Source organism: Macrobrachium nipponense, chromosome 26 (assembly GCF_015104395.2).
Source record: "Macrobrachium nipponense isolate FS-2020 chromosome 26, ASM1510439v2, whole genome shotgun sequence".
In the NCBI taxonomy this organism is placed as follows: Eukaryota; Metazoa; Arthropoda; class Malacostraca; order Decapoda; family Palaemonidae; genus Macrobrachium; species Macrobrachium nipponense.
This window is the reverse complement of record NC_087215.1, coordinates 7,834,900-7,855,370: the sequence shown is the minus strand read 5'-3', so window position 1 is coordinate 7,855,370 and position 20,471 is coordinate 7,834,900.

Sequence of the window (20,471 nt, the reverse complement as noted above, 5' to 3'; positions counted from 1 at the left end):
GAAAAGGAATGGAAAATGTAAAAAGAAGGTTCTGCAAAAATAATTTATTGATATATCATCGACGAGAGAGAGAGAGAGAGAGAGAGAGAGAGAGAGAGAGAGAGAGAGAGAGAGAGAGAGAGTTAGAGAGACTTATTTCTTCCATTAAATCTAATAGGCCAAAATGCTTTCTCTGCTTACAACAATATTTAAATAATAAGCAAATTCTATTTTTGACACTTAGTCTTTTATGTTATTCTGTATTTTAAGCATTGTTTTCTAGCTTTTAAAATGTACAAAGGCGTCAACGAGAATTGGGGATAATGGAGGTGATGATTCAAAATGATATTGGGCAAAAAAAAAAATTAGACTAGAATAAAACAGGCATATTACGATATGCCAGTATTCAGGAGAGAGAGAGGAGAGAACAGATAAAAATATGTATTGAGGAAGATGTGTGATGAGCAATCTCCTGCTTAAGTGCAGAATTGCCGCTGAAGCTGAAGAGGTCTTACGCGAAGCTTTTTACCTGTCTTGAACTGAAGCTGGCAGCCGAGGCAAAAAAGGGGCTTCTTTGCTCTGGTGCTGCCCCCTCCCCCCACCCCCATCCTCTCTCTGAGTAAATAATTCGCTACACACAAATGGATAGGAAACCTCTTACATATGACACACCAACACCCAACCAACCAATCTATCTATATCTAAGGTATATACTATATAAATATATAATACACACACACACACACACACACACACACACACATATATATATATATATATATATATATAGATATATATATATATATATATATATATTATATTTATATATACGTATATTTAGTACATAAATTTCGCCAATGTAACTTTTCCTGTCATTCACTACTTGATAAGGTTGGGAGTCAGTCACAGAAATATAGTCCTTAGCTTTAAACTAGAGTGATTTATATATATATATATATATATATATATATATATATATATATATATATATATATATATATATATAGGGCTCATGCCTTTGTATAATAAGGCGCCCTGTGAGGTTATTTAGACCTGCGATAATTTTACGCTAAGGTCGGTTTGTTATGACTTCCATACTCATTGGGGTGTCTTGGATTTCGATGATAATTTACGAAGTCAATATCTTCTTTGGTTATGTCAAGGAGATGTTTCAAACTCATGATGATAATTTCTAAGTTCATTCAATATCTTCTTTCTGATGTGAGGTTTCTAGTAGAAAACACGAAGTACAAAAATTATTCTATTCTCTGAGACTACATGATGAAGATCAGATACAATGGTACAGGTCTGCCAATGATGATGGCTAATTTAATTCTGACTACAATCTGGTTTGCAAATCAAAAAGGAAGCAGACATACGAACATACACACAGATGACGTAGATTACAAGTCACGTAGGCTGTTTGATCTATAGGTCACGGTGGTTGTCTCAAGCAGGAAGCTTGGACTACTGTTTTCAAAACAAATGAATGACCACAGGTGACGGCAACTAGACACTGACTGATTGCAACACGTCATCTTATCCTACTTTATCGTATCTGGTCTGATCACATTACTGCAAGCAAACTGGTTGACCTCTGGGGTCACTGGTTTTAGTTTTTTATATATGGAATAACATTCCATATATTATGCTTATGTTAGCACTTACATATATATATATATATATATATATATATATATATATATATATATATATATATATATATATATAATATATATATATATATAGCAAGCGTGAAAAATGAAACAGCCGAGACAAAATGGAAGAATTACTTAAAAGTAAAAATATAAGCACAAATTGTTAAAAAAAAAGTTCTTAAATCCTCACAAAGCCCAGTCATTAATAACGTATATAAAAAATGAAATCGTCTACTCTGGCTTTTAAGAAAATCCCATTTTTCCATGAAAGTCAAATCCAGCGTGAAAGGCGACAGGAGGATTCTGGAAAAATAATATGAGAGAAGAGAAGAAGTCCTGTGACTCGACCTTCTTCCGACCTTATTTTCAAAATATTGTCTTTCCGATAGAGAGACTTCTTATTCTTCTTCTTCTTCTTTAGGAGGTTCCTTGTCGGTTTATAAATGACTCGGAAGCGGATTTTATGACGGAAAGGGAAAAGGTGTGTCCAATGTTTTCATCTCGTGTCACAGGGGAATTTTTTATTATCAGAACTTAAGCGTTTTGGTTATTAGTTTATATATCTTTATATCAGTTTTTTTTTTTATATATTAATATCTTTTATATCTACTTTTTATATCTAATACTATATCGCTTTTGTTCATCGGAACAAACACAAAAATTGTAAAAAGAATGTAATAATTTTTGATAATTGGCTTTTCAATGCAATTCAAATAAACAAAAGCATATTCATATATATATATATATATATATATATATATATATATATATATATATATATATATATATATATATATATACAAGGTGTCCATAAAGTCTCAGTACTATTATATTATATCATATATATATATATATATATATATATATATATATATATATGTATATATATATATATATATATATATATATATATTATATATATATATATATATATATCAGCAGACAAACTCTCCCATTTAAAACGAAAATACTTTTTGCCATTGCAGATGCAAACGGAAATATGCCGGTTGCAGATCGCAGCTGTATAATGAAAACATAAGCCCTATCTATCTATCTATCTCTCTCTGTTCATCATTCATCTCGAAAATGGAACATAAATAAATACAAAGGGAAATTAACTTTCATTCGCCGAGTGACAAAACAAAAGCAATATGGACGTGATAAAATATGTCGATATAAACATTAATTGGGGGAATTCAGCAATAAAACGACGAGAATTTATTTTCGGTAAAAATGGAAAGATAAATGAATTTGCTAATTAATGTTGACCTCTGAGAGTTGCACTAGTTCTTATAACTTGGCTCATCATCGTCCAACACAATATGAACACACAAATGTACGTAAATACATAAGTGCATTTATAAACAAACTTGACATGCTATTTGACAGATGAACAGATGAATTCATTGCTCATTAAAATAAAAATTAAATCCTTGAATTGCTAAAAGAAAGAGTCACGTGAACTGGCCACCGGATGTAAAGAAACACTAATCTTTTCACGTATGGAAACAGCTCTCTCTCTCTCTCTCTCTCTCTCTCTCTCTCTCTCTCTCTCTATTTCAACTTCCGCAAATGACAAGACTCACCCTTCTAGCAGAGATCTGCATCGCTATCAATAAGAGAAATATAAAATATAAATAACTGTTGACATTATAGTCGCGGGAGTGTTCTCGTTTTTGTAGATAGACTAATCCGGTGATTCCTATTCGCACACGAGAGCTTTGTTTTTAATGAAACATCGTTTTGTGAGGATACTGGGGTACCGAAAGAGATCCTTGGTCTACATACCCTTTTGAAATAGGAAAATTTGTGATTGACATAAAAAAACCAAGGAATTAAATGGATCATCAGCAAACAATAAAGTAATACATTTGGACGAAAACTATACTGTATGAAAAAAATACGGAACATCATTACGGAAAATTGTAAGAAAAAAAATATAGAACAATATCGTGGAAAAATGTCTGAAAAAAATTACGGAACAACACGAGGGAAAAATGCGAAGTATAAAATGACAAACGAATCATGACGATTAACACTAATCCACTCAGGCCTACGTGTTCAAATTAATACCAGAAATAACATAGAAATACAACAATAACAAAAACAAGTGGTCCTTTCCCCGCTACTCATCTCTTTTGGAATGAACAATATATATTTATACGTTTGTACGAATCACACCCTCATCCAATTCCCCTGCATAAATTCCAGTCAACACCACCAATACCGATTTGGCAAAAGCACATTCATCCAATAATAATTCATGTGTACACACGAAGGCTCGACCCTTAATGAAGCATTCGCTTCCATGTAATTGTTTGGTCACCGAAACTGATCCTGGCTGTTCATTTCCATTTGATCGATGGTCAACATCGGTATCACTTCTGTATTGACGCTTCGCCTCCCATGTTTATAGTGCAGAGTGGGCGGAATTTTAATCGCTTTTTTAAACGCTTCTTTTATTACTGATTTCAGCAGAATCAAACTTTAGTTAAGGTGGAGTATAATACTTTGACACTTGTGAATTAATCTTGCGAGGAACAGAAACCGCTCGAGGGTAAGAGACACGAAAAAGGACAATATTCGTAGTGCAGAATTAAGAGACACATTGCCTAGGGTCACTTTGAAAATCATAAAGGGACAACATTCTTAGCGTAGAAATGGATACCAATACAACAGGTCCAGAGTCACTCAACATATTTCTGAAGGAAGGTTCAACGTGAAACGATAAAGAAGACGAGACAGCGTCTCTAAATTGAGAAACATGACTCGAAACGTCATAAAATTACCTTTTTGAAAATAATAATGGACCCTCAGTCTAAAAAATATATATACGAGAAAGGTACTCGTTACAATGACATAGGAATACCTATAATGACTGTACAGAACCACAGGATCCCACGAAACAGAATATATATGATATTACTGCAATAAAAACCATTATAAGTGAAAAGGAGCAATAAATAACCAGGAGAGAAAGAGAGAGAAGAGGAACAAATTGGAAATGAGGAGATGTTGCTCTTTTCCGTCAGAATAAAAGACAAAAACAAGAAATTATTTTTAGGAAAGGTCAGGAAATTACGACGCCATAAAGATAATTATATCAGACACACTACTGGATACAATAAAAACTCACTCTATCTCTCTCTTTATATATATATATATATATATATATATATATATATATATATATATATATATATATATATATATATATATACTATATAATATACATACCTGTGTATAGATATACATAGCTGAAAGAGCATATTATGAAAGAGGAAGCCACAACAGTAACCTGTCCAACATAATAGAAGTAAACACCACCTGGCAAATGTGATTATCAATTTAGAGACAAACATGAAACAACGAAATTTTTTTGAATAAGTTAATTACATTCTGAAAAAGAAAATTCGAACGTAGATAACACATAAATTTCCCTCCGTAGTCTACATGTCAAAGACTCCGACACTTTTCCAAAGCGAATTCCGACCAAACGCTTCGCATCACGTATGCAAATGAGTTTTTTTAGTTTACTTTATGCTAATGACATAAATAACCTTTCCCGATGATCTCTGTCGTCATCAGATAAATATATGAAATATATAACACATCGACTTATTGGGTCAATCCAATGTGCACGAGAGATCCTTGTTTGAGAGAGAGAGAGAGAGAGAGTAATGGTGATACATATAGCGCAAATTTTGATTCATTCTTGCACTTGTCTAACTTTCTATGCGAGAACAATTTCAAGAATATAAATAATAATGGTGAGGAGGAGGAGGAGGAGGAGGAGGAGGAGGAGGAGGAGGAGGAGAGGAGGGAGAGTAACAGAGAAAGGATTAAAAAGGGGTTCGCAGTATTAATTCTAACAGCAAAATACAAAATAGGAATCTTAGCAAAAACAAAACAGAGGTAAAGCGAGAAATAACCAGGTTTGAAAGAACGGAAAAAATATAAAACGTTACTTTGAGGTAAAAGTTTTTTTTTTTTTTCAGAAAAAAGGAGGAGTGAAAAACGATTGCAAAAAGAGGAAGAAAAATGAGAGTGATAAAGTGGGGGGGATTTTTCGAAAGGGAGGTAAAGAGGGGGTTGCCCCGGGGAGGGGAGGGGGCTTGGTGAGTGGGGTTTAAACCTGAAGGGAAAACTATCAGTTATGTTTACTCCTGTACACCTTTGGGAGTTACATATTTATTTTATTGGTTCTTGGGGGGGTACGGACGGGGGGGGAAACTGAAGAAAGCTTGCTTTAGAATATATTTGTGTGTATATATATATATATATATATATATATATATAATAGTATATATATAACATATATATATATATATATATATATATATATATATATATATATATATATAATATGTATATATATATATATATATCTATATATATATATATATATACATAATATATACTTATGATATGATATATATACAATATATAATATATATATATATATATATATGGAAAAACTGGGAAAACGTGTAAATATATGAGTGTGTTGGTACGCGATAATTTCCTGTCTATTTTTCGTAACATCAAAAACAGTGTTTTCAAATAACAATGATGAGAAGATTAAAGTGAACTGACAAAATAAAAAATCCCATATCCAAAAGACATAAACCTAACCTCAAGAACAAGCTATTAAATTTTCTATATAAGAAATAAATATAAAACTCAAACTAAAACAATGAAAAACCGAAGGTAAAACGCTTGAAGGCGGAAGGGTGATTGATCCTCACTTCAATCCGCAGTTTCCAGCAACAACAATCCTCTTTCACGAGGATTTAATCCTCCCAGGAAATGGAGGCGGGATTAGATCGCCTTTTGTTTATCTCCAGTCACGCTGACAGACACTGATCCTTAGACGCCGATCGCCTTCCTTTGGGAGGATCTCAAAGAGGAGTCTCCTTTGCAAAGGATCTTTTGTTTCTCTTTTCATATCCTAATTTTTTTTTCCAATTTCATTCGTCTTCTTTCTACTTCTCGTCTTTTCAGGTGTCGGTTTTAGGATGTTTCTTCCTTTTTTACTTGAAAGTATTCGGTTTACTTTCGCTTCTATTTCAACTCCATACAGTTATAGGAGAATGTGTCACTCATGTTTATGCAAATACGTAGTGACCTGACAAGTAGGCCAGTCATGTTAGAACATTGTATATTTATTTGTTTGCTTTGCTAGACATTTCATTTATCTATTTGATTTGCTGGACATTTCAAAGCAATAAAGCCATAACACTCGATGAACGATCAATTGTATCATGCGGTAATCTACAAAGAATAACTGACGATATCCGTTAAATATATCTTTTAAACTTGACCCCTTCTTTCGCCATAAAAAGATCTGGCTATAATGTATAAAACAAAATTCATACCGAAAACTTTTCATTTCACGTTTTACATTTATTGCTTATTTAAGTTTTTCTTCCTACGACCTCAAGTTTCACCGAAAATTGATCAAAACGAAAGGTTCCACGCAAGAATTAGCCTATTTATCCTCCTATTAATCAGGCACACAAGTGAGAAACAAAGGAAACGAGATGTAACCAAAAAGCCTAATTTAAGAAAAACAGTTGAGTTCTCCATCTATTCAGTAATCCAAACTACCACCGGGGGCAACACCAAAACAGAGCAAATACCATAATGAGGGTACGATTTACAAATCCCAACGTGTGCTTGATATCCTGGAGAAGACGCTAAATAATAAACAATATACCACTAGCTCTTGAGAATGCAAAAGCTATATATGGGATCATGAAAAGCAAGCAGCCCTTCAGTGATATCCGTTACTCGTCCGTAAGGGAGTATCAGAATATCCGGATATCCTCTCCTCCGAAGGGAGGGTGTTCACTCACGCCCCAGACAAGGGTTCAATCAGGAAGGACTCAACCGACTTCTCAGACGATTCGTCCTTGCAGCCGTTCATTAATTCAGCGCTCAGGTTCCAATACTCAAGTGGCTTTCACAGCCGTCAACGATCTTCATTTGTTTGAAAGTGTTTCCCTATTCTGTACTTTGGTTACAATGCTGCTCTAGGAGCAAGAGCCCGTGTTGGCACAAGGCCAGGGCTTTCTGTAACACAACGAAAAACAACACTATCTATTGTTTAGCTAAATCCCACAACCCGATCAGTGAGCGGAAGCAAAAATGAAATTACTGGAGATGAAATTCCGGGTAACTTGTTTTTGCATCTATACATCATCGGAGTGCGCATGCGTGCATACATTACTTTGGTGAAATTGGCAAAGATTTATTTAGATTTACTAATGACACTTAATGATAACCACAAAGAGTTTGACGTTGATGCTGCCTTGACTCAACCCAGGCAGTATATCTTATCGTGAAAAGCTGTAGTCGTGTATTTATGTGTCACTCATAGATACTGATGTTAAAATTATATATTATAGCAAAGATAACCCAAACATCAAAGGAAACCTTCGCTATGAAATAAAAAGCATTTTATAAGAGAAACGTTTAAACTTTGCAAAATTCAAGTTCTCGTAATCCGCTTAACAACATTTTAAACTTAGGGAAACTTAACTCCTTTCGGCATAAAGACACTATACTATTCCTAACATTTTTTTAAAATAAGACGTATAAATTTTTAAATCAGTTTCTTGCACATTTTAAAAAAGTTTATACACATTTTTCTTTGAAAAAAAGGATAGAATTCATATTCATTTTCGCTTTTTAAAACTGTCAAACATGATCAACCTTGCAATCTAATTATGCCTCACTAACGACTAGTCAGTGGGAAATGCATCAAAAACCCTATACAGTATACCAATTCTTTATTCACGAGGAAAACAAAAATGAATAAATGTAAGACAAAGATGCCTTTATCTCTAATGTGAATAATTATGGTATTGCAATGAACGAACAACAAACGAACGGGCGAAAACGGGCGAATGAACGAATAACAAAAGAGCGAGCAATACATGAACACCTGACAATATAACATTACAATAGGGTTCAGGTGATGCCACCTTAGACCTATTGCAGGAATCACTATCGGAACACTCACCAACAACAGCCAGAGAAGCGATGGCTGTTCTCCCATGAGTACCATCCTCATCCTTGCCTCATCCATCGGTCTATCCGTCAACAGTGCATCAGTCCTCACTCTTCGTAAAAGTCTCGAGTACTTCCTTGGGAGGCTACGTACTTCTACAAGCGTCTCAGTGCCTAGTCGCTATGGTGTTGGCTTGCTACCTCGGTGGCCGCGAGTTCGATTCTCGGGAACTCTATCGAGGTGTGAGAGATGTGTATTTCTTGTGATAGAAGTTCACTCCCGACGTGGTTCGGAAGGCACGTAAAGCCATTGGTCCCGTTGCTGAATAACCATTGGTTCCATGCAACGTAAAAACGCCATGCAAACAAACAAACAAAGAAATGTACTTCTACAGGTCTTCCGAGTACTGAATAAGGGCAACAGGGACTGAAGCCTTGACAAGTGGGAAATACTTCTGAGGCTTTTATTACCGGGCAGTTGGGTACAGACAGGTCTGGCAACTAAAAGTCATCCAAATACAAATATAAACCATCTTTGTGCATCGCGTCCCTCATGCATCATTCGGTTTGTATGTCTTCACAAAGCAGACTGATAAAGGTAATGCTGGTGTCAACAAGTGTTTATCACTAGAGAATGTGGATGCCGCTCTTTGTATACCTTTGGATCAATATTTTCAAGTCCAGGACTTTTAATAAACATAAACCTTCCAAACAAGTCCCTCCACAACTACAGGTTTATCAACAGCACCAAAACTCTCCTGCGCTACTTTTCGGCTTCATTCCTAGGCATTATTTTAAGGCTATCTTTTATCTTCTGTTACACAATCATCGAGTTCACCCCATGTTATCACTTCACAAGATTCACCAATTGGATGAATCACGAGCAGCAGAAACACTGCTTTCATAGAAAGAACTCATAAATAATTTACATGAGCGTTAATTTTGGCATTTACTTATTCGTTTCATTACCCTTCCCTAAAGCGACACTTCACACTATCGTACGTTGGATTGGGCGATTCAACAAATTAGTAAAATGAATGAAAAATTGCACAAAATTACGTAATATTTTCAATTCTCCGCCGTGAAATAACTCCTAATAAATACTGCATTGGTAACTATAAAAAAGTCGATTTTTTTAAACCTGGCAAACTTGCACTTAACTTGCACTTAGCTGCTTGTCGCTGATTGGATGAATGTCGTGTTGTCCGAATCTCTGTTTTGTTTTCACACTGTTTCAGAATTGTGATTATACGGCCATAGATTGAGATAAGAGCCAAATTATGTAATGTTATGTAAATACCAGTTGTAATAAACGTAAGTATTAAGAAGTTACATACCAAATTATTATATAATAGTTAACAGTTATGAAACAAACCTCTCCGAAGCTGTAGACTTGAAATATGTTTCAAACGCACGAACTTTAATGTTTAAATTTCTAGGTAGATTTTTAGTGCAATCATGCTATTGGTTGTTTGGAAAAAAAAACTTATTTATTGTACATTGCTGATGTTGTATAACGCCTAAGAACTAATTACTATCGTAGAAATGTAAGCTTGTCAGAAAATTTGGGGTGAAGGAGTTGTGGGAGGAACAGCCGCCTCGGGATTGACAGAAAGTTGACGTACTCTCAGCGGGAGGTTCAAATGCGGGTTGTGGTGTTCTTGTATTCATAAAATAATAAAGATGTTTATATATCATAATGTTCATTTATTGCATCTCAAAAGTACTGCTCACGGAATGTCATTAATGTTTTAGCATATGTATAAAATTGCTGTTGCTGTCGCCTTAATGATTTCTTTCATTGTCTTGCTAGGGCCCTGTGAAGTGAAATATTGAAAAAACATTCATTATTATATTACGGCACTGACTGGTAAGCCTACTGCCAGCAGCATGTACGTATATGCCTGGTGTTTGAAGCGCCTTCATCTCTGCTTTGTTCCATGTCGACTCTTGTGGCCATGGCTGAAATAGGTGAAATCGACGACAGTGAGCCAACTACTCGATAGCCGATTCTAAGCTGATTGATGATGGCGGGGTGTGCAGACGACAGCTCGCCGGCTGTTCCTTTCTCAACTCTTCCACCCCAAATGTTTCGGCAAGCTTACATTTTCTACGATAGTATTTTGTTCTTAGGCGTTATACAACCTTCAGCAATGTACAATAAATACGTTTTGCTTTTTTCCTAACCACCAATGGCATGATTGCGCTAAAAATCTAGCTAGAAATTTAAACATTAAAGCTCATGCGTTGGAAACATATTTCAAGTCGACAGCTTCGGAGAGTGTTGTTTCATAACTGTTAACTATTTAAGTTCATTACAACAGATATTTACATAACATTACATAATTTGGCTCTTATCTCAATCTATGGCCATATAACCACAATTCTGAAACAGTGTGAAAACAAAACTGAGAGATTCGGACAACACGACATTCATTCAATCAGCGACAAGCAGCTAAGTGCAAGTTAAGTGCAAGTTTGCCAGGTTTAAAAAAATCGACTATAACTTAATGCTGGGGTCACACATTCACGTATCACGACGGCGTATGCCCACGTATGTGGATCGTGGGCATCATCGCGGTGAAATGACCTTGAACAGCTGGTAAACAGGACAAGGGCTAACGGACGTAAAGCCAGCACCGTAAATTGCGCCGGAAATGTGCGCGCAAAGAAAGCAATGTCGGACGTCTACCTGAAACTAACGCCGATATTGTAATGTTATATGTACGTCAACTTCACGTCAAGACCACGCCCACCGTTGTGGTGCCGTAGGGTACAAAAGGGCGGGCCTGTGAACAGAGCTTGCCTTTCCGTAAACAATCATTTTAACAGCTCGTCTCTTCGTTGTTTTCCGCCTACAAATTTATCTATTTAGTTTTATGGTAAACTTTTTGATAGTAGCCATCTGTAATATATATTAATAAGTAATTAATAAATCACAAAAATAAATGAACATAGGATAAGTACTATATAAGACTAGCACTAGAATTTTCTTTCTTCGATTTTACCATTCAGACATACACTTAGACATATAAAACTGTTGACTATGGGCGATTTATATTTAAGCGATATAGAATAACATCTAATAACTTATCAAACATTCTTGGAAATAAATAGGAATTCTACCTATTCAAGATAATATTTTTTAGATGTATATAAGAATTCCTCTCAGATATTTACATTATTTGCTACACCATTATTGTAAGACTGCTATTCAGAAGAAATAAATATCTTCGACGTCTTGGCTATCCTCCGTCAAGGGAACGTTCTGTCCCTCGTCAAGGGGTAGCTTCATGGAGAGTTTCCGTGTCGCTGTCATCAGTCAGAATCTCATCCAACTCCGACTCCTGTAGGTGGAAGTTGACATTTTCCCTGTCCTGAATGTCTGCAGGAGTGGTTGTAGGAGTGGCTGTAGGAGTCTTTTCCGGGCCAAAAGAAGGTCCTGCAAGATGTGACGTTGATGGTCCCTTCCTTGGTCGTTTTAGGAGGTTCGGCATCTTGAAGGGCGCTGTGGAGAGCTTGAAGGAAACTGCTGGTCTTGGGAGACGGAAACAACAGCTGACCTGAGGGCGCCGACCTGACCTTTTATACCACGCTACAGCGTTGCCATGTCGTACAGGGTTGTAAATGTGTGAATCGGTTTCGCCGTAGGCTACAGCGCAATTGGGAGGCCAACGTGCTTTGCGGCGGAAAGAAAACAACGACGGCGAACGATGCTGGTGACCCTAGCGCTTACCCCGCAGCAGTCACCGTGGCTCCCACGTGCAATGCCTGGAGCTACGTCAGGTGACATTTGGCCGTGACCACCCCCAACTTTTTTGGAACTTTTCAAAACTGGAGTGGCTACGGCGACCTAGTGGGCGGAGCTTAGCGCCCGGACGACTCGTCACCGTACGTCTACGATTTTACGTGTGTTTTACGTTACATTTACGGTTTACTGACGTAAGCTGTTGCCAACTACCAATTTCCGCTCATGCGTGGGCGTGCGTGCGTTGATACGTGAATGTGTGACCTTAGCATAACTAAGAGGCGTTTGCCTGACGTACTGCGTGCTGATTGGTTCCTTCTGGCCGCCCCCATGGTTGCTATGCGAATCATTGGTGGTTAGCTTCTTCATGACATGAATATCGCTCGTTAGTGTGAAAATCATACTCTTATTTACATAAAATTTGCCTTATGATAGAGTTGCAGTTCGCCGTTCCAAGCATCACGTACGCTGTTTAACCCACGACAGTTTCTCATAGGTAGAGAGATCTTGGCTTAGGAAATGTCCATATTTATGCGAAATCTAGAAACATATAATTAAGCACCAGGAACTTTTCGCCTCAATTTTGGAATAAATACTACTTCCCAAATATAGGTTAATAATTACATAACGACACTTAAACAGTTTCCATTTGAAAGGTAACTATTATTTGAGTTGATCATGGGAGATTTCATCAACGTTTTGTTGTCGCGTTTTTTAAATGAAATCCCCGGCAGGATTGATGCAATCGCCTTGTACTTCTATCGATGATGACTCTCTATTGCTATTCCAAAGTGCAACAACGTTTTTCCTGCAATACATTTAGAGGGAGAGGGGAATCAAATGCCATTAGAGCGTGACTCTCATGCCGAGCTGTGACTGTGATCCATTATGACATAATAACTATCACGTTGGTTGAATTCTGAGTGTAATTCCATTTATAACTTGCTCTCTCTCTCTCTCTCTCTCTCTCTCTCTCCTCTCTCTCTCTCTCTCCACTTAGGACTAATGAATATTAAGTCTCTGTCCGTCTGTGACCTGATATTTACAGTAACTTACAATGTGTCTATTCGAATGGACTTTCATTTCTGTGAATGACTATCGAGGGACTTTCTTGCGGGACTTTGGAGAGATCCTTTTGTATGTCCCTCGAGGAACTTCGAGGGGCTTTGGGTTGACTTTTTGGACTTTTAAGGGACTGTTATCCGACCATTGAGGGACCTAAGTTGGACTTTTGAAGGACTACCCAGCGACTACCAACGTAACTTGGAGATCAACACTTTAAATGTTACATTTAACCTTTGTTAATGCAATGGGTTGGATATATTATTGAAAACATTTGAACGACACTTTCCTGTAAAGCGGCCATTTAGTTACCAGTTCTGAAATTAATCCAAAGCTGTTACTTCCGGGAATTCGCGAAAGTACGACCTAATTGTTTTCCAATCCAAAATTGCACATTAGAGCTCTGATGTCCCGTTGCACTATTGCAATGCACAACAATTGTTGAACGGTTAAATTCGACGTACTGTTAACGAGACTTCGAATATTGCAGTTCAAATCTGCAATGAAACATTACAAAAGTCTTTCGAGTGTCTGTCTATAAGGATTCATGGTTGATATTACTAAAAGTAGAAACATTAGAAGCGATGACTACTAAACATAGTGGCGGTATTAGTAGAAATATTGTAAGCAAGTGTCGTTTCTGATGTGCTGATATAATGATAGCAAACTGATTTTATTAAAAACAAATCATTCTGGCAACTAGGGATTGATGGCAGTTCTCACTTCAGCTGGAAATAAAATTTAATATTATCCAGTATATCTTCATTCAAAAAGGACGTACAATATATATATATATATATATATATATATATACCTATATATATATATATATATATATATATATATATATATATATATATATATAAAAGTGAGTGTGTGCATCTGGAATGCAGAATTCTCATTGATATTTACCGAGCGATCACAGAGTTATTCCGGAAGGGGTTGGGGAGCTTTCTTTTTCTTCTTAACGTTAAAAACTGATTGATATCCATACTACCGATACGGAACATTTTTTTTTTATATATAAAAGATGTAAATTTCAATTTTCAAATAAAACGGCAATAAAACTGTTTAATGTTTTTTTTTATTATTGAAAAATATGTTTATTTTGGGCAGTGGAGATTAACCTGTATGTGAAATGGAACATAATTTAGGCCTATACACATCTCATGTCTTTCACTGTATTTACCTGCATTCTAACAATGGGAATTTAATTTTTGTTCCTTTATCTTTCCGACGGAAATCTACTTCAAGGAAAGCATTAAACCCGACATCTCTTGTGGTACAAAGAATATCTGACAAGGCTGACAGATTGATTCTCTTGTCTCTCGATGAATTCCTGACAGACAGAGAAATGGGAGGTCTACATCTTGGCTTTCCTCTCTTTCTTCTCCTTCCTGCAATTATCAATTTCCTTACCTCGTTCAACCAAGTTTCTATTTTTCAATTTTCTTTCATTTGTTCCTCAATTCTTGTCCCTTACCTTCATTAGGTTTCTGACAAGTCAGCTCAGTTCCAGTTTTCCTTATTTTTTCTTCTAGTTCTTCCTCCTTTTCTTCTTATATATTTCATTCATTAGCTTCCGTACAACAGTCTGTATATATATATATATATATATATATATATATATATATATATATATATATATATATATATGTGTGTGTGTATGTGTGTGTGTGTGTGTGTGTGTGTGTGTGTGTGTGTATCTATGTGTGTGTATAAACGGACAAAATAATTACGCATTGTGTTATCATAAAATAGCTCAGAAAAACATGGGTATATTGACGTCCACAGAGAATAGTTCGCATATTTGAATTTCAGCGTCAGTTGAATTCTTCTGCTAGAAAAATATACGCCTAAGTATATTGTATAAATATATTCATATTTTGAGGGTCCCTAATATCTCCTATCACCATATATTAAAATGTAAGTTTCTTTATGAACAGAAAAGTATCTGAATTACTTTCTTCTACGACTTTTAATATTGTCTGCAACGAATAAAATTAAATAAAATAAAAAAAACACAGCAATAATTCCTATTGCCAACTCCAATTTTCAAAATCAAATGTATGTATTACTATCATCCGTCAAAATACCTCCTCCCCCACCCCTCCCCCGCCAAAAAAAAAAAAAAATACAAAAAATCATCCAAAAGGTCTCTGAATATTCGAATGTCAAAAGAATGTTGAAATTTGCTGTTGGAAAAAAGAAATTCCTGAACGAAGCCATAAAATCAAGTCTGAATGGTTCACAGCGCCATTTGTATGAATGACGGCGTCATACGTAGTCACATATCTGCGGCATACTTGAGTTTCACGTAGAGAAAACGTCTACAGAATCCTGGGAGGTGATACGACATTAATTGCTTCACATTTGTGTAATTTATTTAATGGGGAGGGTGGTGATTAGCTCTGTAATTGACCTTACATAACGTGTGTTTGCGTAACAGAGAAAGAGAGGAGAGATGGGGGGCGGGGGGAGTTGGGGAGCAGTTTGGATTGATAGGTAAAAGACACTCTCTCTCTCTCTCTCTCTCTCTCTCTCTCTCTGATTAGCGATCTTTTCATTCTGTATTTCCCATTACCTTCTGTTATTACTTCTTTCCAATGAATGGCGCAGACAGAAGAAGGCAATACATACACACACACACACTATATGTATATATATATATATATATATATATATATATATATATTATATATATATATATATATATATATATATATTTATATACAAAGGTAAGTAAACAAGTGACAGAGCGTTTGCTTCACCATCGGTACCCTGAAAAAAAAAGAGGGGGAAAAAGCAGTCCTCAAAAACCTAAAGCCAAAAGCAGCAAGCACTTCAAAGCAAGCAGAGTAGAGCATCATCATCATCAACTTCGTCATTTCAAAAGTCAGTCGTGTTTCGGGTGAAAGAGAATTGGTAAGAGGAGCTAAATGACCAAAAAAAAAAAAGTATTAAGTGGAATGTTAACAGTTGCCATTTACTTGATTTCTGGAGGAGACAATGAAAAACTTAAAAAAAAATTAAAAAACTTAAACATGTTAAGGTAGAGGAGGAAAATAGGCAAATAAGGAAGAGGCTGAGAGAGAAAGTAAAGAATGATGACAGGATGCCCGAGTCGATCCTGACATCAAGGAAAATCCTTATCTTTCGTCTGGACATTTTTCGTTCTTTCTATTTCTGCTCCGATTCTGGCGTCGTCTTCTTCGTCTTCGGGATTAAGAACTCGATTTTTTTCTTTTTCTTTTTTTTCTAAAACTGGGATGAGGAAAAAATCCGAACCCTATGATTCCCTGTTGCTCGAGAGAGAGAGAGAGAGAGAGAGAGAGAGAGAAGAGAGAGAGAGAGAGAGAGAGAGATTCCCTTTAGCCCCAAACCCTAGAACAGAAAAAGATTTGGCACAAAGCCAAGACAAAAGAGAGAGAGAAAAGTGAGAGAAGAGAAAAGAACACGGAAAGAAATGGCCTTCCTTCCTTCCTTGCAGCAGGAGTAGAAAGAACAGTTGTTATACACGAGAAAGAGAAAGAGGAAAAAGTTCCAAATCTTGACAAAGCCGCCATTTTCAAAGGAGGCAATTTTTGAGCTTCTCGGACAACACCAGAATTGAAAACTCTCTCGAGGCAAAACTGAGCGTGAAAGCAGGTCAGTCTTCATAGTACATCGAGAAATTGAAAAATGTCCGTCGTTAGCCTCTTATGAACAGAGGACCTTCGTCATTTTGGCCATTTTGCCTCCGGTATGTGTCAACATTAATTCACGAACAATTCTGGTGTGGACACTGTGCATTTGCCGTTGGAAGCCATTCCAAATTCCTGAGAAGCCGTTTGTCCAAGGTGGAAGTTAGGTTACCAAGTCAGATTTCGACCCCAACAACATGTACTATGTAAATATAATGCAACTGTACTTCATACACACACACACACACTGACTATATATATATATATGTATATATATATATATATATATATATATATATATATATATATATATATATATAAGTAATATTCCAGTAGAAATCTTGACTTGGTCACCTAACTTTTAAATCAAGGACAAAGGTTTCTCAGGAACTCAAAAAAAAGTGAACGAGTTTTAAAAAAGATACATAAACCATTTATTGACTGCATATTTATAAAGATATTTCCAAAGGGAAATTTCGAACTGAGATGACATTCTATTGAGATCTACGAATAGAGCCCATTCATAGAAGTAAAGCTTTGGCAACAAAGGCTTCGGAAGCTCTCCTCTAAATTCCTTCGCCTGATGGAGATTCCTGATCAGAAATGAAATCGCGTTTAACCCGAAACAAAGAGTCGGACTTTCGCCAACAATGCCCAGCGAGAAGAAGTCTCACAAGTGTGATACCTACTGGGGCTGAGAGTCCCCATTGGATAAAGTTTTAAGATCCCATGTGTAATTATAAGCGATCTTGAGTCTTTGCTTGTGTGCATGACTGCATGCTTTTGTGTAAATAACAGACAGTGAGAAAGAAGTAGTTCATTGTAACTTCATATTCATAAGGCTTTCTGACAGATCACATCTTAAACTATTTGAAAGATTGCTAGTTTATCTTACAAGTTTCGGTTTAAAGTATTTTAATGTTACAGAAGTAAAGAAATCCGTTCAGTATGGATTTTTTCCTATAATTACAGAGCAACATATGAAGGATGACATATCATTCGGCTTCTCTCTTGAAACGAATAATTTCGTGAAATTTTGAGGAACTATGCAAGTGAAATTCGTCTTTTCTCATAAATATCAAATGAATAAGAGATAAGCTAACCAATTCAGCGTCATTAGAAAAGGAATTAGGCATTTTTTTATTTACTTGACAGAAGCCATCATTATCAGAGATAAATTCCCTCATCCTACTATATCAAAAAGAAAGAAAAATTATTCTTAACATATGTGTGATGACTCAGCAGAACATTTAGAGATCTGCCATTCATCGCCAACTTTTATAGCGATTTATTTTTTTGGGTCATTCGAGTTTGAATTACCGCTATTCTTCTCCACCTTTCTTATTAAATTTCTGTTTCAGTTTCTACTTCGTTCTTCTGTCACGGATAATATTTTAGAAAGGTTTTTCATTCATTGCAAATTATTTTTAACGTAAGTTTGAAGTTTATAGAGATGAATGATTGAGCCGTCTAATACTTATCATCAGGTGAAAAATTTCCCACCTGAAATATATACATACATATATATATATATATATAGATATATATATATATATATTAATATATATATATAATATATATATATATATATATGTGTGTGTGTGTGTGTCTGTGTGTGTGTGTGTGTGCGTGTGTGTGTGTGTGTAACAGCCTGCTTCTATTTAAAATGCATTACAATAACCAATGGAACGTTAACGTAAAAAAAAAAATAAGAAAAATAAGTAAAAACTGCGCCGAAGTTTCTTCGGAGCAATGAGTTCTCTGTACAGTGTATAATGCTGTATGAGCCGCGGTCTATGAAACTAACCACGGAGCGGTGGTGGCCTGACCTATATCCTTGCCAAACGCACGATTATGGCTAAATTTAACCTTATATAAATGAAAAACTACTGAGGTTAGAGGGCTGCAATTTGGTATGTTTGATGATTGAAGGGTGGATGTTCAACATAACAATTTGCAGCCCTCTAGCTTCAGTAGAGTTTAAGATCTGAGGGCGGACAGAAAAAGTGCGGATGGACAGACAAAGCCGGCGCAATGGTTTTCTTTCCAGAAAACTAAAAGCTACAATTAATAGCCACGATTTCAAGAATAACTATCAAATACTTTATTTTACAACAATGAAGGAACTGCTAAAACATAATTCACTATATATCAATACTTTAGAACACTAAAATAAACAGCCAACATAAAAAGCTTTGAGAAGAGAATACTTTTAACTGCAGAAAGCAGAATACCACAAACCGACCATCACTAAACATTCTCAAAAGGCTTAAAAGTCTTCATGACAGAGAGATGTTCCAGTGATAAGAAAACTAGATTTTCCGATTCCAAAATTCCAATCTCTTTTGCAGATGGAATTCTTCAAACTGCTGGAAATATTATGACAAGAAAACCTCTTATTTCCTCTTGTTTTTGTCTTTTGTTTCTTCGAGGTATCTGGCCGGGGAATTTAGTCTTTTGGGTTTTGGCTCACTTTTGTACATTATTATTATTATTATTATTATTATTATTATTATTATTATTATTATTATTATTATATTATTACTATTATTATATTATTATTATTTTTATTATTATAAAGCACAGGAATTTGACTTTATGATCTATGACTTTCCCCCGCAGCTATTATTTTTTATGATTATTATTATAATTCCTATTAGACTTGCTTACCATTATAATATTAGGAGTTATCTGGTTTCTGCCCAATATGCTAACGAGATTATGAGATTATGAATAAGGTCATCTCCAGTAAGAAGGTAAGGGATTACAATTATTGCACATTCGTTAATTATGAAGAAAAGTGGAGATTAAACAAATAATGAAGATAACGAAAAACGGCCGTTCATTCTAAAAATAATTGGCAAGAAAGGAAAATAAAACAACAAATAACAAAGGAAATGTTATTACTTATTCCAGCTACGAGGAAAGATGGCGGGTTAATTCAGATAGTCAAAGAAAATAGGACAGATAACAAAACCCGACTATTCTACTTCAAGATCCAGACGACGAAGACGCCGAAAGCCCGGAAAATAAAAACAAAAATAAAAATAAAAAATTAAACATTTTAGGGGGGGAACCAGGATTAAGCGCACTACTCACTGGCGCCTCCAAACACGACTCGGAAACGCTATCGGCAGAAATATCGTCGAAGTTCTTCGGCCTCGGATGTCTGAGAGAAGCCTGGAACCAGAATCGAGATCCGTCGGCTCCCTCCCGGATATTTACTCGAGTTAATTTAAGAAGAAGTACGACCAGAAAGGAACCGGCTGTCTCGGGTTTTAAGGACGTGAAGGATTGGATGCTGCTCCCGCGAAGTCTTGGAGCTCT